This window comes from Sturnira hondurensis, unplaced genomic scaffold (assembly GCF_014824575.4).
Source record: "Sturnira hondurensis isolate 20B ecotype Veracruz unplaced genomic scaffold, ASM1482457v3 Scaffold0020884, whole genome shotgun sequence".
Classification (NCBI taxonomy): domain Eukaryota; kingdom Metazoa; phylum Chordata; class Mammalia; order Chiroptera; family Phyllostomidae; genus Sturnira; species Sturnira hondurensis.
Genome location: NW_028093515.1, coordinates 2,231,594 through 2,251,515, shown reverse-complemented (window position 1 = coordinate 2,251,515; position 19,922 = coordinate 2,231,594). Strand labels below are relative to the sequence as shown.

Below are 19,922 nucleotides of genomic sequence, written 5' to 3'. Positions count from 1 at the left end.
AATGGGTGGATGGAATCGTATGTGGTCATAGCTTAAGAAGTGTGTGTGTCTGAGAGAGAGACAGAGGTTTTCGGATTCCAGTGACTGCATCTGCACCTACTCTTCTGCCTCCTGAGATCTGACCACAGGGGAAATGTCTGTGCTCCCAGGGCCGACCCCTCCCCTGCCACCAGCCCCGATGCTCTCTCCCCTTGTTAGGAACTTGGCTGCATCTTACAAACAACAACCAAAATGACAGCCCTCAACACCTCTCCCCTCAGCCATTGTCTTTCCATTTCTTCGCTCTCCTTTGCAGCAAAACGTGAATTACTCAGATTTACAATCTCTTCCCATCTCCCCACAGGCCCACTTAAATCAGAACAGTGTTTCCCCCACCCCGACGGGGCTGCTCCTGCCAGGGCCATCCTCAGTCCTCGTCCTACCTGACCTGCCACCAAAATGTGACACAGGTGCACTCACTCCCTCACTGACCTCAGTCAGTCTTACAGCTTCAAAACTCCTGTGTTGACAGCTCTCAGGTTTCTGCCTCCAGCGCTGACCCCTCTCTGTGACTAGGGTCTGGCACGCCCAACCTGATTCCAGCATCTGGGGTTGGACGTGTTAAGGACATCTCGAACACAGCGTGTCACTACCTGAACCTCCTGACACCGGTCGTGGGGAACTCCGTCCTCTAGTGACCCAGACGAAAAGCTTTCTTCCCTCCCACCCCATCGGGTCCATAAGGAAATCCTGTTGGCTCTGCCTTCAAAACATATCTAGAACCTGACCTGTTCTCTCCACATCATTGCTACCAGTGCGGCCCAGGCCATTACCTCTTACTGCGCCAGCCTGCCAGCTCTCTATGACCCTCACCGTGGCAGCCAGAGGGATCCTCCCAACAGGTGACTCAATCACACACACTTTTATCCAACACCCTGCAGTCACTTCCCACCTCACTGGGAGTAAAGTCAGGCTCCTTGTCCTGCCTGGCAAGGCCCAACTTGTGCTCCCCCTGCCCCCGCCAACCCCCAGCCCAGCTCTGTGGCCTCATTCCCAGCCGCCCCTGCCTGCCCCCCCCCCCCCACACACACACACAGCCCTACCTCTCTGCTGTTTCTCACTCCTGCCCTAGGACTTCTCACGAACAGTCTCCTCTGCCTGCAGAATCTCTGCCTAGGTCGGGACTCCTCGGCCTCGGCACGGTAAACGTTTGGGGCCAGATAATGCTGTGTTGTAAGGGCTGTCCTGTGCTTGCATCACAGAATGCTCAGCAGCATCCCTGGCCTGTACCCACCAGAGGCCAGTTCACCCCCAGACGTTGCCGGGGGCCCCTGGGGGCACAACGGCCCCAGGTGGAGAGCTGCCGAGCTAGATCATCTGTGTGGCCCACACCCCCATTCCCCTCAGACACCGTCTTCGCTCACGTCTCACTTCTCACTCCCCAGGGAGGTCCACCCTCCCTCCAGCCCGCAGGGCTAACACCCCCTTACCCTGCGGGCTTTTCAAAGCATCTACCATGTTGGCGCCATGGAGGCTGGGATATTCCTCTGCCTTGTTTCTTCACATATCCCCCCAGTGTCTGCCACGCAGCTCGTGCTCCATAAGTATTTGTTGAATAAGTGGATCAGAAGATGTGCTATGGTAAAACATCCTAGTAAAGTAAAAAGACCAATTTACCTGAAAATTCATCTTCAATTTCTCAATAAATGAAATACAGTCCCAACACATTTTTCTACGGGCTATTACTGAAAACTTGGCCCGGTACTTCTAGAGCACCCATAAAAGAATAAAAATGTGTTAATACACAAGAATAACGAGAGAAGGCTCACCCTCGACGATAGTAAAAATGTGTTCGTAAGCTACAATGATTAAAATAGTGGGTTCTGGTACGACAGTAAACAGAATGGACCCCAAGAGTCCCAAAGCAGCCCCAGGAAAAACAAGAACGAAGCAGATGGTGAAGCTGGCATTTTAAAGGAGAAGCTGAAGAGTAAGTGTTGCTAGACAATGCTGGGACGGTCGGCCGTTTCATACCTGCAGTACACGCATGTCACGCAGAAGTACAGCCGTGGTAATACCTGTGGGTGGAAACAGCTCGGGGTGGCGGGAGGGGGGGGTTGCCTCTGGGAAGCTGGCCTGCCGGGCGAGGCACGGCGAAGAATGAGGGGGAGGGCCGCTGGGTTTACCATAAACCTCGCATTAGCTACGCTTTTTAAACTACATAAAGCATTAAGCATACCCCTCTTCAACCTATCACACGGACAAAGATCTAAGACGTGAAGATTTGCTGGCGAGCAAAAAGGCACACTCGTGCACCGCTGGGTCTCTCTGGAAGGTGATTCGTTGGGAAGTACGCCGTCTTCAAACCATGCACATCCTTTGTGCCAACAATTCCATCGCTAGGGATGTGTTCCGAAATGACGAAGGGCCCCAGCAAGAACAGTCACTCCGATATGCTTTCACACCGAAAAACAAAAATGAAAGCCACCAAAGTGTACCGGGGGGGGGACAGTGTGTATCCAGGATGATGTCTTCATCCGAAGGAACGCCATGCAGGTGTTAAAGGGAGGAAGGAAACTGACCTCAGCCTCGGCGAGGTGTCCATGGCACATAAAGTGATGAAACAGGCCATGAACAGTAGGGATAAAAATGACTGCATTTTCCGAAAGTGCACACGACCTCTGAGTTTATGCACACAAAGTGCTTTAAACATTAGACACTTGCTCTCTGTGACCAGGTGTGGGAACCCCAGGTCCAGAGAGGGGCTGGGTGGCGAGACCTGTTTTCCTACTTTCTCTCTGGTTATAGCATTCCTCCAGGGAATCGCTAGGACTCACGAAAGCAGAAGCAGAAATGCTGAGGTGAGGTCCCCGGATGTGGGCTGGGGGGTCTGCACAGGCCCCTGTGCTACCCCCTCAACCACTGAGCCTCAAACCGAGTGGCCCAAATGGCCTGGGATGGGCTTGTCAGCATCCAGCCACACTCAGCTGCGCAGTCCCCACGGTGAAACCCCCTTCCATCCGATGGGGGCGGGGTCCCAAGACAGAGGCATCCACGCCAGCAGCAAACAGCTCTGCAGCCCCGGCCTGCAGTCTCAGCAGTCACTGCCCCTCCCTGGGGCTCTGGGCCTCACTTTCCAGGTGGGGAAGTGTCCACGTTGCCAGTGAAGCCCTCAGCTCCAAATTCCTCTGGCCCAGAAGCCAAATTCAGTTCAGAGACATATTGTTTGGTCAGTGCAGGGCTTCGATTTTAAATTTCGAATGTGTCTCCAGACTCTAGGAGGGAAGCTATTGCACATAAAACCTACCATCTGGTCACGCTGAACCCCCCGCCCTTCCTGTGATGACGGCGGGCTGAGTTCCGCTGCCCCCTTCAAAGAGGCAAATGCCCCTGGGCACCCCTTCCTTGCCCGGCTGCCCTGGGGACTGAATTTTCCACCTGGGCGGTTCCAGGTCTGGGCTGCCTCACACTCTCTTCCCACTTTACCAGGCCCCTGTCCGCTACCACAGTCAGCTGTAAAAGCAAGGGCCTGCATCCCAGGGCCCTGTCCCTGTTCTTCCCCGCCCCTTTGGGACATCGAGATTTTTGTTGTAGAAAATCCCTCCAAGTCCACCTGCACCCAGAGCCCGTGGTGTGGCCCCTGGGACCCAGAGCAGCCCTCTGGCCCTGTTGCCACTCCCACCCTGCTCAGGGGACCCAGACCGAGGCCAAGACCTGGTCAGTGCCTCACCCCAGCCCTGGGCTCACACAGGTGACAGAGAACAGACACAAACAATCCTGGTCCTTGGGAACTCTGATCCTAGCGCGTCGTGACATTCACCGGACAGCTGGGTTAGGAAAACCAGAAACCTCCAGGAACTGCTGTCATGGGCTGAGTTCCCTGGGAATTCGGGCTTTATTGGGGAAAGGATGGGTGCCTTCTCTGCCAGGGCAGGGGCAGGCAGAGGGAGAAGCTGCCATGGCTCAAACCGGGGACAGGGCGCTCCGGGTCTGGGTGTGTCCCATCAGCCAGTCTCGGGACGCAGGATTCCAGTAGCCTTGGGCAAGGACCACCCTCCCTGTGAAGCTGAGGACAGTTCCTGTTCCAGGTGCCCCCCCCACCCCCGCCCCCGAGCATCAGCAGCTGATGTCCCCAGCAGCCCCCACGGAAAGTGGAGCACCCTAAGGTCAGCAGGGAAGCACCCCGGGCTTGGTGCCAAATGAGAGACAGAGGGCTCCTCACTGGAAGGGGACGGGCTGTGAGAGAGACCCCCTCACAGGCGGGGCCCCTAGGAAGGGCTAGAAATTCAAACTCAGGAGAAGGCACTGAAAATTCAGTCACATCCCGGCATTTATTGGAAACAGAACATTAATTCTGACTGTCATTAGAGTCCATTTCAATTTTGTAATAACATAAAAAGTTAAGAGTCTAATTTATTCATACAAATCTTGTTAGCATCCAATTTCCACATAATGTAACATATTCCTTAAAAAGCTGACAAAGCAGGAGAAATTAAGAACGTAAAAGAAGACATCCATGGGCGCTCATGGCCGAGGAGCTCAAGGTGAGGAGGGGGGAGTAGGGTGGCTCCAGGAGGGGCTGGAGGCTGCAGAGGCAGCTTGAGCCCGGGAGGGGGCTGGGCTCCCATCACCCCCCAGCCTGCCCCAAGACACTGTGGGGGCTCCTCCCCGCCGCCTGCACGCCCCCACGCGGTCCCTTCGCCCGTCTGTCGGGTCCCTTCGCCCGTTCGTTGCTGCCCTTCCGGCTCCGCAGACAGCTCCTAGCACTTTCCTCGGCAAATCCGTCCTCGAGAGCCGTAACTCCTCCTAATTACACGGCTGGGGTGTTTGTACTAGATAGCTGTCACCCTGTAATTTACCCGTACACGGGTTTTAATTGTGCATTAATCTTCCCTCCATGCCTCTCCTCTGCTAGAATCTGTCACAGCAGCAGTTGGGGCCATTTTGTTTACTCCCCAACCCCAGAGAGCTGATGAATGTCACTGCGGATCGTCCCTCCCCTTCTCTGCCAGGATCACCTGATGTGTGCTGGCGCTGGAGAGGCCCCTGTCACTCGGGGGCCACCTTTAAACACAAGAGCAGACTGTTCGGTGGCTGACAAACTTCAGAGGACAGGTCGGCAGCACCAGACAGCCCTCCGGTCACCTGCCACGTGCTCCCTGGGCACCCCTGCTCACATCCCTTCTCTCAAGCTCCAGCCTGATGGGGGCTCGGAGCTCACGCTTGGGGGACTATTCTCCCAAGACTTGAAGGGGCAACCTGCGAGCTTAAGGAATCCACCAGGTTGGAGGTTCCAAAGTCACTTGGAAAACCACCAAGGAGAACTACGAATTACAAAGCCCTGGATGACTGCCAGGGCCCCAGAAAGCTACGTTTAGCATATCATTCTCCTAGCAGCGGGAGGAAACCTTAACTCCCTTTCCAAGGGAATTTGAATGGAATTTGTTACAAGAACATTGTGATTGAAATATCACCAATTGGCTTTTCATGACAACTCTGCAATAGACTGCAATTGCGGTGGGGTGCCTGCGAGTGTGACTGTGTGTGCATGGGTGTGTGTTGGGGGGGGGGCGGTGGAGGGTGGCTGTTGTGTTCTCCAGCTGGCCGAGATGGCCGTCAGAGAGCCCCATCCAATATTCATGAAATCCAGATGAAGCCCTACACCGGCAAAGACCTGATAGCATAACACAGATTTCAAAAAACGCCCTGACATTTGCCCAAGATCAAACTCCCCCTCGCGAAAGCCCAGGAGGCTTTCTGCTGACAGCGGCTGTGCACTCTCCACCCTCCAGCGACCTTCTTTATTAAGCCCAGGTAATTAACACTGGGACGGACTGCGTGGGGCGAAGGGGACGGATACCGTGTTCGTACGCGTTTCCTGGGTGGAAAATAGGAGCTTTCCGTGGAGAAAGACAGGAGTTTTGATCATCTTTATTGTTCACTCCTCTCTGACATGCAAAACGAAGCTTGCCGGTCTGCTCCCCGAGGCTCCCACAGTGCAGACTGGCAGGAACAGAGACAGCTGCGCGGATCCCACACACGTGGGCTGCACCGAGCGCAGGGGACGGGCTGCTCCGAGCCCCGGCCCTCCTCTAGACACAACCTTCGGTTCCTTTTCCGAGGGGTGTCACTGGCCCTGCATGTCCTGGGTTACAAGTTAGTTCCAAAGTGGTCCCTCGGGGGCATCCTCCACCCCAAAGGGCTCCTTCTACCTCTCTCTGCCAAGGCTTTGGAGACACAGGCTCCCGGGGCCCGGACCCAGAGTGGGGCAGCGGCCTAGCCTCCAAGCCAGAATCCACCAGAGGCTGTTTACCGGTAAAAGGCAGGGGCGATTCAGTGACTTTTTGATGAACACTTCATACGGCACATCCTAAGAGAGGCAAAATCCTTGTCAAGCACGCATCTTTATGAGCTATCCACCTATAAACCCTGCAGGACAGGTCGGTGCTCAATGTGGCTTTGGCAGTAAACCGGCGCGGTGCATGGGTCTGCTGCATCCAATTAGCATCGACCCCTAAAACGTTACCGAACGATTCCTCAAATCTGCCAAGTCTTCAAATCAATTTTGGAGAAAGCGTCAAGGCGTGTTAAAAAAAACCCTTTGATAAACCTTTCCTATTAGTTATCACAGAAGAGCATAAACCTTTCTAATCTGTCTTCCCCCAAAAGAAGGTGTTGTTTTTCCCAAACGGCTTCTAGCCTCCTCCACCCTGGCACGCCTGCCTCCGCGTCGCATAAACGGCGCGGGCTGCGCGTGCTCTGTCGCCCTGTTTTGGAGCGACTGGCGTTTGGCCCACACTGTCCATGTTCCCTCATCTGGCAGTTGGGAGAGAATGTCTGGCAGCCCCAGGACACAGTTCTCACCCCGGGCCTGGGCTCCCGGAAACCTTCCCAGTGAACTCTGCTCACTGCCCTGCACCCTCATCCTTGCGTCAACTAGACCTCCGTGTTCTGGGGGCTCGGTGCTCCTCCTTCCTCGAAGGCTTCGTACTGCGGATGCTGGTGGGTGATGGGGAGGCCCACACTGAGTGGGCCATGAGGTACCACCTCCCACCCTCCCATCTCCGAGGACCAGCCCAGGCCTCCCTCCTCTGTGCAGCACCCAGCAGATGCCCCAGCCGGAACCTTTGCCCTCCCTCCCCAGCCTCAGAGACCTCGACCACCCCAGCCATATCCCCTGGTTGCATCAGAGCTGACTGTGAATCTGTCTCTCTCCCCTAGGGGCAATGGCTGGTCAGAACCTTGATTTGAACCTGAGAGATCTGGCCCAGAGCTCCCACCCCCAGGCCAGGTTGCTTTCCAAATAAATACGTCAGATATGAGGAGAAAGGGAACAAGACACAACTAAAGAAAGGAGGCTGCATCACGGTCCCCATCAAAACGTGATATAGCAGGAGTGGATGAGGTGGTCATAGACGCAGCCTTTGGCCTTCGCTTGACCAGAGGGCATGTCATCCACAAAAAGGTTGTGCTGAAAAGCTGAGGAGCGCTCAGTGGATTGAGCACAGGCCTGCAAATCAAAAGGTCGCTGGTTCGATTCCTGGTCAGGGCACATGCCTGGGTTGTGGGCCAGTTGGGGACGTGTGAGAGGCAGCCGTTCAATGTGTCTTTCCTTCCCTCTCTTCTCTGCCCTGTCTCTGAAAATAAATAAATAAAATCTTTTTCAAAAAAAGAAAGAAAAGCTGAGGAGGCTAAAAGGAGGAGGGATGGAATGCTGTTTGGGGGCAGGGGGAGTGTTTTCGGGCTTCTCCAGAGGGACCCAATAACAGATAAGCCCCTGAGGAAAGAGGTCACCCAGGGGATGCTCCCCGACAGCCAGTGCCTGGAGTGCAGGGGATGAGCATGGCCCTGGGGGCGCCGGCACAGAGCCTGGGGCCTGGAACTGCAGGCCTGGCTGGAAGCTGGCTTTGGAGAAGGGGAGGGTCATTTAGAGGCACAGAGCCCCAGAACAGGATACCCTTCTAGGGTGTGACAGCCCAACTTCCAGAACTCTCCCACAGCAGCCCAGGCTCCCAGCAAGTCCTGGTCAAGTCAGCCGGGGTGGGAGAGGGCAGAAGCCCACAGGTAGCACTTGGCCCTCTGGGCCTTCATTCAGTGGGTATTTTTGGGACCCCACTCTGTGCCAGGGCTGTCCTAGGCACTGGGACACAGCAGTGAGCGTGACAGACAAGGTGGTCCCAGTGATCATGGAATCTGTGAAGGGAAAGAACAACGGTGGGCCCCAAAGAGACCGACGGACCATAGGGGTTCGTGTGGTAACTCGGGGCCCAGGGTCTGCAGCCCTGGTAAGCTCCCCAGGTGATTCAGGGCAGGAGGCAGGGGTCCCGGCCTCCCCCAGAGAAACACTGCCTACACTTCACTCACTGCCGTCCAGATTCACCCTTAGCCCAGGAGGGCAAATCACCAGCACCCCCACCCTTGGAGACAAGTACAATTTGGAGATGGAAGTGAATTTTCAAATTTGTGGACTAATGCTTTCAAGTTCAAAACATTTTGGGGCAAAAGAAAAAAATAAACTGTGTTAGTCACCTGAAAAATAAAAGCAAAACCGCAGCAAGCTACCTCTACACATTCACAGAATGGCTGAAATGTAAAAGGCCGACCACACAAAGTGTTAGAAGGGGCGTGGGGCGACCGGAACGCTCATGCGAACGCTCAGCGGTCTGATGACACCTGCAAAGGATGGACACGGGCGCCCGGCCCCTCCCTCTGGACGCTCACTTACTCAAATGTGGGCGTACGCTCAAAGGACACAGGCAAGAATGTGTCCCCGCAGCAGCACTGTCCATAGGAGCCCCAAACTCTGAACAATCCGAGTGCCACTCAAGAGGAGAATGGATAAGTCAGGTGGGTATATTCACACAATGGACTCTCAGTAATAAGAGCGAACAAACTACGACGACTCTCAGCCAGGTGGACGACTCTCACAAATGATGGTAAGCCAGCCCCCAAAGTGTACAGATTTACGATTCCACGTATATCAAGTTCAAAAGCAAGGAAAACCAAGCAATGTTCTTCCGAGGAGAACAACTGCTGCGGGAGAGGGGAGGTGCCTGGGAGGAGTCACGGGGCCTCTGGGCCCCTGGTCGGGTTCTGATTCCTTGTCGGGTGCTGGCACACAGGCCCGTTTTGTTTGCGGGTGTTCACTGTATTGTGCACACAATCTGTGCACTCTTTGGTGTGCATAATGTATTTGGAATGAAAATAATTTTTAAAAGATTTCATTTACTTGTTTTTAGAGAGCAGGGAAGGGAAGGAGAAAAAGGGAGAGAAAAACACCGATGTGTGGTTGCACGTCGTGTGCCCCCTACTGGGGACCTGGCCCCGGCCCAGGCATGTGCCCTGACTGGGAATCCAATCACAACCCTTTGGGTTACAGGCCTGTACTCAAGCCACTGAGTTACACCAGCCAGGGCTGGAATAAAAAATTTAAATGTACTGAATGCATAACAAAAAAAGGCCATTGATAGGAAACTGCCTAGAAGGGGCGGGACTTGTGGGGACCAGCCAGTGGAATTCACAGGCCTTTCCACAGGCCTTTGTCACATCACCAGGCAAGGTCACTGACGGACATGCTTCCTTGCACCTGAGATGAAGAGGGACTAAGCCTCAAATAAGAGACCAAACTCAGGAGATGATGATGTTAATAATAATGATAACACTATAAGGCAGCTGCCTTTGATCGTGGGCTGGCTGGCTGCTGGGTACATGGCTTTTAGGTGGTTTCTATTGCTACCCCCATCTTACAGAGGAGGAAACTGAGTCCCTAGCCCACACAGTGAGTGAGTGGTGAGGCTGAGATCTGACCCCAGGCAGCTGGGCTCCGGGCACTGGCTTCGGCCACAACCCCTACGTGAGGGGTTGTGTGAGGTGGATCCGGTTGCCATGGTTGTCAGTGGACACTTGAACTCATGGCAGAGGAAACTGAGACGACTTGAATAATAGGCAGAGATTGTGCTTTTGCAGGGATGAATGGTCACGAAATTGAATTTGTAGATAAGGCCAACCCCCAGGAGAGGAAATCACAGCAATGGAGCTGGAGGCCCAGAAGCTAAGAGAGGAGGTGGCAGGATGGATGCGGTATGGAGGGGGGGCAGCTGACCACGTACACAGAGGCAGAGATCCACCCCTGGTGGCTATCCTGAGAAAAAGGCGCGTGCGCGGCTGTGATGAGGGATGGAGAGGGGCCGTGACCGTGGACTGCAGGCAGCCTCTGTGCCCCTTGGGGTCCGCGGGCTCGGCCCTCAGCGCAGTGGGGGAGGGGGGCACCCAAGCGAGGTCCTGATGCCTCGCCATGCCCCCCATCCACACCACTCCCAGCTCCGAGCCAGTCTCTGCGGAGGAGGCTGGAGTGAGACACGGGACAGCCGAGGGGACACCAAGGAAAGCTCCTCGGAAGCAGGACTTTAGTTGAACCCAGATGTGTATGTGGGAGGGGAGGAAAGAGCACTCCTGGTGCGGGGGGCAGCAGGAGCCTCAGACACAGGCCTCCGCCAGCCACAGGCTGGACACACGGCCCCCAGCCCCACCAGAGAGCCTGCTCTGACCGCTGGCCCAGTCAGCTCAGACAGAGGCTTGTGCAACGCATGACTCAGCCAGTGTAGACAGGCTGCCTGAGTTGTGTGCTGAGCGCAACCAGTGTAAACAGACAACCCACAGCAAGAACCAGGCTCAAGCAGTGTAGACAGTGCCTGCTTTGTGCAACGGCTTGCCCAGGGCGGACAGACTGCATGGCGCACTGGACTCAACACCCTCAGCTCTGGGAGACAGAACCTGATGCATGCATGGGGCCCCGTCTGACTGGAAGTGAGGGTCTGGGCTAAGCTCAGACACAGGGGATTTCACCGAGCCAGAGAGAGTCTGGGAGCTCTGAACCTCGTGCAGAGACCCCAGCATCGGGCGGGGCAGGCACTGACTACATGGAAGGTGCTCATACCCTGGACTCAACCAGTGCAGACATTACACTGCATTACACACTGGCTCCACCAGTATAGACAGACTGCACAGTTCAGCCCACTCTACCTGCCAGCAGCAACTACCGAGAACCTTCCCCGGGCCAACCTTATCAAGCAAGGGCCAACACAGCCAGAAATAGCACTATTCCCACCAGCATGGAGACCTGCCTGTGTGTGCTCGGCCTCCTCTGGGCCTGCACATGGAACGACCCCTGCTGCTGTCTGCTGGGTGCCCGGATGCTCCCCTCAGGGGCACAGGAAGCAAGGCCCCCACATCGCAGGGATGAGGAGGGTCTCCGTGCTCACAGGCTTGGGCAGATGGGTCTTGTCCTGGGAGATGAGTCAGCCCCCACGAAGAGGTAACGTTGAAGGTGGGGAGGACTTGTCAGCCAAGTACGAGTCAACCTGTGCTCCGGCCAGGGGCTGCAGGCAGAGGGGTTCTCCTGTGTCGCCTTCCCACTGATGAGTGCCTGGGCACGTCCATGGGTCCGTGGAGGCAAGGGCAGTGGCCAGAATAGGAAGGAAGGCCAGCCTGATGAGTCCACCCTCCATGCAACAAGCCCACGGGTTGGAGGAATCAGCCCAGAGGGGCCAGGGGTCCAAGCAGCAGATCTGTACCTCCTAGCATCCTCTTTTTGGCTCTCATCCCTCCTGTCCCTGAGCCTGGCCCAGCCAGGGAGGACCTGGCTCAGCCCAGGTAGAGTGAGGACAAGGTGACAGTGACCTGGGCTGTTGCCTGCAGCTCAGCAGCTACTTGGATCAGGGCCCGCAGCCAGCAGCGTGGGCACAACGGGAAGTGGGGTGACTCACAGACCCACTGCACCACCCCAGCTATGGAAGACAGAGCTGCAAGGACCCTGTGATGTCTGCAGGGATGCCAGGGCATAAGCTGAGCTACAGACAGCCGCAGAGGGACACACCAACATCGCAGGGTATTTGGGAGCTCTGAGGCTTGGGCAGAGCCCCTCGAAGAAGGTGGGAGCAGGTGCAGACTCACTGCCACAGGTCGGAGGAGAAGGAGAGAGGGCTGGCAATAAGGGAAGGGCAGGTGCCAGCCGGCCGCCGGGCCATATACAAGTGGGTGGCAGGTAAAGCACTTACCAGGGCACGAGGAAGCTAAGTGGATGACATACAGGCCAAGAGAAATGTGGGCATAGGAGAAGCTTGTCCTCAGGAGAGATCACTGGGCACAGGGTACGGGGCTGGCACTTACTGAGTGCTCACAGTGAGCACTAAATGGTGACCACATGGGGAAAGGCAGCAAAAGACCCAACAGCTTAAAGGAAAGCTGGAAGATGGGCCAGGTGGGCAGGGGCACAGAGGCAGGGTCACACGAGCAGCTACCGGACCCCCTCCAGCCCTGAAGGACACAACTCAACAAGAGTGGATAGGCGCTTGGTCCAGACAGCCCTGCCTCAGAGTACCAACAGCTCCCAGCCCTGACCCAGCAGCCCCAGCCCCAACCAGCTGCACCATCTCCTCCCCCACCTAATCCAGCATCACGCCTCGGTGGCTTCAAGGTCACCACTTCTTCTTTAGGGCCATGGTCACCTTCCTCCAGGGTTCCTGCGGCTCCCTCCCCACTGGACTCCTTCCTCTGCAGCAGCTGGTGGAGTCAAGTCCCCAGGCCCCCCACCCCCACCTCCACCCACCGTCAAAGCCCGGTGGGGCCAGAGCTCCGCCCATCTCCAACCGCATCTCTCCTCTTTCAGTCCCAGCTCCTGCACGGTGCTCCAGGCTCCCTCTCGGTCACTCACATTCTGTGCCCCACAAGCTCTCTCTGTCCCTTCCTCCCACCCCTCCCTGCTTAGCTCCAGCTTCTTCAGGTCTCAGCTGAGAGTCACCTCCTCAGGGAGGTCCTCCTGACCCCTCAGTGTGGGCCGGATCACGCTGCTGTGGGTCTCACACTCTCCCCTGGCCACGCCCTTCCTGTGTCTGTCGTCACCTGGAGTCACACGTGACTGCTCAGGTGTTCAGTGATGGTGTTGCTGGCAGAGCCTGCATCCAGGAGCGATGACGAACTCTCTGTCCCACAAGGGCATGGGCCATGCTTGGTTTCTCTCCTCTTGTGTCCCCAGAGCCTGGCACAATGGCAGACACCGAACGCATGCCCGACACGCGTCCACTGACGGCAGAACAAAGGAGACGGGCACCGGGTCTGACACCAACAGCGGGGGACGGAGGGTCCATTGGCTTCGGGTTTCAGCATCGACAACTCTCATTTAGTTCAAATAAATGTCACCCACCAGGGCCAGCTCTGGTGGCTTGCCCGCAGCCGTGGGCAGCAAGAAGTGCTGAGCTCCCAACACTGCGTGGGCACTCAGGGTGGGAGGCGGGAGTGCCAAGACCCCGGTCACAGGCCTGGGAGTGCAGCCGGGCCTGCCACGCGCAGCACCTTACCTCCTACATACAGACACTCTGACTTCCTGCAAGGTGGCATCAGGGTAGCTTGCAGGCGTCAACCTACCTGAACGCAGGCTTCCCCACGCGGTCAGTGGCTGAGGCTGCATTTAGGGCCACGGGTGCCAATTAGAGCTCCAGACCACAAATGACAGGCAGTTGTGGATGGGGTGAAAGTCACAACGTTGTCCCAGGAGCAGTTCGCCAGTCCCGTCTTCTGCCACAGGGATGGGCTGATGGCGGCGTCACGTGTCCCCCAGCCAGGCAGGAAGGAGATGGTGTGTCCCGTGTCCCCTACCACCTGAGCTAATGCGGCTCTGGCCCTTGACGGTCCCAGCCCAGGGGTTTCCTCCGCCTTTGGGCAGACTTTTCCCAGGAGAGAGGGAACACAGCTGCTTTGGAGTCGGGCAGGTCCTGGCTGTGACTCCAACACAGTGTCAGGGAGCCCAGGACGGCCACTCTGTCCCCACACAGAAAGCCTTCCCCAGCAAGTTCCGGGGCCTCCAGGACAACACTGCCGTAAACACACCCAGAGGACCACCCTCGATTTTCCTGTCTTAATCTGTCGCTGTCCCACAGCAGGGCCACACTGATCCCCCTGGGACAGCACTTCACAAATCTCCTGTTTGTGCTTCATTGTCGTCTGGCTAAGGGGCCAGCCACGCGTTGCCCTCAGTGTTTACTGACTCAACCTGCCCAGGTTGTTCATTAAAGAGATGCCATAAACCCGGGTGCACGCCCCTGTCCCTGTCCACAGGTTCCGTCCCTGCTCTACACGTCTCCAACGGGGCTGCCACACGCTGGTAAGTCAGGGAAGCACAGCCGGTGCGGGGAAGACTCCAGGCCGGGCAGGCGGTGGGGCAGCACCCCTTCTCCCATCAGCCCCCACAGGACTCCAGAGCTCACTCCCAGGGCCCCCAAACAGATGCACCAGCAAACAATGATAAAAGCTCTAAGCGACCATCTCCACAATCTGAAAACCGCAAAAAGCCTCTCAGGCCCACGCCGGCACAAACTGGGAGCAAAGAGCATGACGTCTTCAATCAGGAGACTCTGACTTTCCTCCTTTCAAACGGAAAGGACACTCTGAGACGAACCCACCAGGCATACATTCCCAACAACCATAGGGCAAAACAAAAAACAAAAAAAGTTTCTCAGATTTATTAGCTTCCATAAACAGAGCTTTGAATAAATGTTTAAAAAATGAAATTCCCTTGGTGTTCTGTAATCAGTAAATGTTCATTACGGAAACACAGCAAATACGCCTGAAATTTCCCAAGTGGCATCCTGGCTACAAGATTACCAAGGCATTCCCAACAGCGGGCTGAGTGACACGGCGACCTCCTGGGGGACAGTCCAGGGGAGCCCGGCCACACCCCCGAGGTCAGACAGGCCTGCCCCTCTCCCAGCTGGGGCAGTCAGAAGATGTTCCTTTCGTGCCCACGCAAGCAATTTATAAATGAGCCCCCAACACTGGCTGATTGATGTCTCTCTATAAATAATTAATCCTTGACCTTGCTTTAAGAAAGCCTTGACTTTTTAATTTGGGGTCTTTTTAGCAATCAATGCCTGGGGAACATAATTCACTCTTGTGGAGTCTGACTCCAGGTAAGTAAAATCAATACGCAGTGCCATCCGTTTGTCCCAGGAGGAACAGGCCAGGCGACGGGATGGGGTCTGACTTTGAGGTTTTCTGTGTTCAACGCTGTTGAATTATTGATCACCCTACAAGGCTCCACCTCTTCAGGTCCGATTTCTCTCTCTCCTGTGGGCCATTCCACAGAGGCAAGTCGGATGGAGGCTGTAACATGCGCTTCCACTCGCCCCACCCAGGGCTCCCTAGACCCTGTCCTGCTGAATACAGTGGCCTGTATGGATTAAAAGAGGCTCTCCTGGAGGGACCAGAGTGTCACACCTCCCTGCGGCCTGTCTGCCTTGCCTTTGGGACAGGGAGAGAGGGTGAGCAGGAGACGCCATGCCAGTCGGGGTGTTTTTAAGAGGATTCTGACGCTCCTGCTGAACTCCAGCAGGACTCCGGGTGAGTGTGTGATTGGTGAAGGTGTGCGCATGCGTGTGTGCAGGAGTGTGGGAGCCGGACTTGGGCAGGACTAAAGGCAGGACTCAGGAAAAGTCCCCCACCTCATGGGCCAGGGCCAAGGTGAACTCGGCTGTGACAGCTTACCCACAGAGAGAGGACTGGGTAGTGCATCTTGTAAACACCCAGAGATTCAGAAGGGGCTAGTCTGCCGCTTACCCCTTTACCACCGCCCCTCCCGCCGTCCACTCCAGAGAGACTGGGGCCCCTTTTATTCCACCACACCTCGCTCCTGCTCTGCCGCCGGGAGTAAATTCCGGCCAAGCACACAGTCAGGGCCCCGACGCCCATCCTCCCTAGCACAGCCAGTCTCGGCTGATGGAGGACGCCCAGGAGACCGGGGTCCACCTCGAAACCAGAGACTGCTGCGGGACAGGGAGTCCCAAGATGGGCTGCCCCTTCTCGGTCAGGCCAGACAACCGGTGCCCGCAGCAGGGAAAGCCGCGCGGCTGCCGCACCAGCTCCGGGTGGGGGTCGCTGGGCCTGGAGACTAGCGGCGCCGTGGAAGTTAAGGCGGGGACAGTCCGGCGCCCGGGAAGGCAGAGGAACCCCCTCCTAAACAAGCGCCAGCTAGCACTGGCACTGCCCAAACCCGCACAGGCGCCTTCGCCGGGCACGAACGGCCTCCGCTGAGATCAGAACTGGTGCGCAGAACTAGAAACCAGCAGCCGGGGTTGCCGCCGCCACCACAGCGTGGCTGAGTCCCGCGGCAAAGCGGATTTCTTCACCACCCACCCGATCCGCCCGAGACTCCGATTCCCGCACTCCCGCACACACGCATGCACACACCTTCACCAATCACGGATGCACACACGCTCGCCTCGGGTACAAAACAGGCCGGTGCCCTGGAGAGGCTCTGGGTGGGGACGCGCGCGAGGGAGCGACGGGGCACCTTCCACCGCTTGGTAGGAAGCCGAGGCGACCTCTAACTCCTCCCTCGTCCCTGCCCACCACAACTCGCCCCTGAGTCCCAGTCCCGAGCGCGCGGGAAAGCCCTGGGCGCTCTAGTCCGGCCCTCTCCAAGTCCGATGCTGCCTCCTCGCGCCGAGCACCCAGAGCTGGGAAGAGGAGCATAGAATCCGCAGGGATCCAGGGAGCCGGAGGGGCGGCAGTTCGCCGACACGCGGCAAGTGAAATCCAAGAAGCAAAAGTCTAATTAAAGTTCCCACTACACGAGCGGGTTCCCACTACTGGAACCGGTCCCCAAAGTGCTGCCAGACCAGACCCCTGCGCACCCACCTCCGCCCACCGCTTCGGACTCGTATCCACGTCGGTTCACAGGGATGGGGCGCAGTGCAGTCCTGGGCCCTCTCAGGACCCTTCACCGCGCTCCCGCGGCTGTGAACCTGCACAGGGCGGGGCCAGGGTGGTGCGGGGGCGCAGCGCACTTACCTGGCGCAGCCCGCACTCGCGGGGCCGCGGGCGCCTCCAGCCCCGGCGCAGTCCTCCGCCGCGAATCCTTGGCTTGGGGCTCCCGGGAAGGAAGGAGGACCTCCGCCCCCGCTACGCTAGGGCCGGGCGTCTGCTCCCACTCCCAGTGGTGGGTGACGCGGAAGGCGTGGGGCCGGCGGCCCGAGCGCACAGGAGAGGGAGAGGGCGCGGCGGCGTGTTCCTCCTCCGGCCGGGTCCCGGTCCGTCTCCTTCCTCCCACCTCCCGCCGCCTTCTTCTCCTTTCTCTTCCAAACAGCGCCGCGGGACCGGCTCGATCGCCGGGAAGGCTCCCAGCGAAGTGCCGGCGAAGCCTTCCGCAAGGCTGGAAATAGCGCCGCACCCGCCCGGCGCCCCGCCCCCGGTCTGGGCCCCGCCCCGCCGTGGTGCCCGTTACCGCGGGGGCCCGGCACGGAGGGAATCACTCCTGGGATCTGCTGGCCGCTTCCGGGCGCTCACGGGCGCCGCGCCCACGCGCACTCTGCGCTCCCGCGGCCCCACGGGCTGAGCGCTGGGAAGGAGCCGCCGCTGGGCGCGGCCAGGGGGGGCGGGGCGGAGTCGTGTCGTGGGCCTCGCACGGCTGCCGGGTTCCCTGAGATCTGGCCTCCCGGCTGTCACTTATCTCCAGGCGGCGGTCAGAGTGCTGCCCCTGCTCCCATGGGTCGCACGCCCGCGCTGACTTGGAGAAACAACAAGGCGTCTCCAGAGTGAGCCATGCCCACAGCTGGGCAGTGGTGCGGGCCCCGGACCCCACGCTTTGGGAGCACGGGGCTGGCGAAACACACAGGATTGATTCCGAGGACGATTCTGAGAAATCCAGCCTTACTGAAATTCCGTCAAGGTCTTGTTTGGGCTGCTGCTTCGGCCCTCTCTGTCCATGGCAATGACCAAATTCCGGGGGCTATGGGTTCAACCAAAAAAGTGCCCCATGACCCAGGCTCGCCCTTGAGGGCTACCTCCGTGAGCTGGGAAGGGAATGCGCTAGATCCACAGCCACACAGTACCAGCGCAGAACAGGGATGTGAAGGGGCGTGGGGCTCTGATTCCAGTTCTTGATCTTCTTGAGAAGAGGTAGCTCCCCCCACCCCCACCCTGCGCAGGGGCGAGCAAGGGCCAGGAAGGAGGCTGGGCAGGCTTCTCACAGGAACTCGGTGAAGCTATGTAAATCAGTCACCTTTTAGTCTAGCAGGGACATCAGTATTTTTTTTTTTAAACCTTCAGAGAAACCTTTAGTACATTAGGTGAGGGGTCCTTACCCTCCTCCCATTTTATCTGCTGCCTCATGGGCCTTGTGACCCCATCCAGCTGACGGAGAGTGCAGGATGAAGCTGGGGACTGGGGTGGACTCGTGGCCCTTGAAGGGCCAGAGAAGGCAGGGCTGGGGCAGCCCTGGTGGAGAGCAGAGACTCTCCTGAGGAAGAGTTGGGCTCTCCCTGAACCGAGGCTCTGGGAGGCCTGGGTGGCACCCAGACTCTGCCCCAGGCAGCCCTGAGGCCACCTTGCAGGCCGAGGTGAGCTCCAGGTGCCCAGAGACAGAGCAGGAAAGGTGAGATGGCAAACGGAAGCATGCAGGCTTATCATGGATCTTCCTTAATTCCTGCAGCAAGGAAGTAGGCATTGCCATCACTGTTGACAGATGAGGAAAGCTAGGTAGGAAAATGTAGAGCCAGGACTAGGCTGCTGATCCCAAAGTGACGTAAGTGCAGTGCTGGGGTCCCCCTCACAGACTCTGAGCTAGGAGATTCCGGCTGCCTCAGGGCACTGGCCACGCTCTAGGGGCTGCGGGGGTATATGGCTGAAATCATGCTCCTCCACCTCAGTCAGGTGCAGATTGTAGGGAATGTAAGGGAGAAGGACAGGACAGTGGTCCTTATCCAACTCATCCAAAAGCTGTGAAAGCAGAGTGGGAGGAAAAAAGATCGCGAACAAAGGTGGGGTGTGGCAATACAGGGAGCAGAAAGCTGCGTGCTGAGTGTGCAGACCGTGTACCTGCCTCTGTGCACCTGCAGCCTTCTCGCCACCTGGGGTCAGGACCGGGGTTAGCTGGGAAGCTCTTCAGGACCACGCCCACACACTCTCACCAGGCAGTGAGAGGGGAGAGAACGAGAAGAAGGGGTCCCTTTCCCTGCAGCTGGCCCTGCAGCCAGGAGGAGGCTCTGCACCACAAGCACTTCCACAGGACGGGTCTACGCAGGCTCTGCTTCCACAGGGCGCGTCTGCACAGACTTCGCCCAGACCACACCAGCAGCAGGCGGGGCTGGTCAGGCCATCTCAGTTTCCCCTCGCATCTGCGTGCGGTGATCCTCCTGGGAAGGACGGTTATTCCATTAGCTTCTCTAACTGGACTTATTAGCAGTTATTTGCATCTAATATCTAGGCAGATGCCTCTAGGAATCGATGATGCTGCGTCCCTTTGGCATCGCTGTTTTTCATTTGTCACTCAGACTGCTTCTTGTTTTGATAGGTCCTTGGGCACGCCCCCAAAAGGGGGCTTGAAGAGGATGGCACTGCTGTGCACCGAGTTTTCCAGCTTGGGATCTGCCCAGGGCTGAATCCCCCCCCCCCTTTTTTTGAAAGTCAGGCCCAGCCTCTGCAGCAAAGGAGGCAGAAAAAAAGCTGCAAATCCTGGTCAAAAAACCCCTGTGCCCACTTGCAGTTTTTGATACGTGTGCTTCCATTGGAAGACAAGTGGCAGACTTGCCCCTTTGCACCCCAACTAAGATGAAAAGACATGTTCATTGGGTGGCCCCTTCAGCCCACAACCCGAGCCCCAGAAAAGGTAACAGAGACCTTCAGAAGGCACTGTGTTTGCTGCCAGAGGGATGGGCCTGGGAGGAGGGGCCCTGGCCAGGTTTGGAGGTGGGCAACAGGCAAAGTGCTTCCCCCTCTGCCCGTGAACCCTGGGCATTTCTTGGAGCAAAGACTTCTGCCCTTTGTTGAGCAGGGACTGACGACAGCCCTGTGGGGTGGCAGGCACCTTGTGTTTGATGAAGGGCAGGTAAACCAGGTGCAGGACTGAGGCCTGAGTCCTAAACCTTCTATTCTGTCGTCCTGAGAAGAACCAG

General features: G+C 57.4%; 1 protein-coding gene across 1 annotated transcript in view; it reads right to left on the bottom strand.

Annotated features, from left to right (window-relative positions):
- Positions 1–17,135, bottom strand: part of CHST8 (carbohydrate sulfotransferase 8) — a 105,909-nt gene extending 88,774 nt beyond the window's left edge. The window contains exon 1 of the mRNA XM_037030811.1: positions 16,822–17,135. The gene's annotated coding sequence lies outside the window, so the exon portion shown is untranslated. The remainder of the gene's footprint in view (positions 1–16,821) is intronic.
- Positions 17,136–19,922: the final 2,787 nt, after the last annotated feature.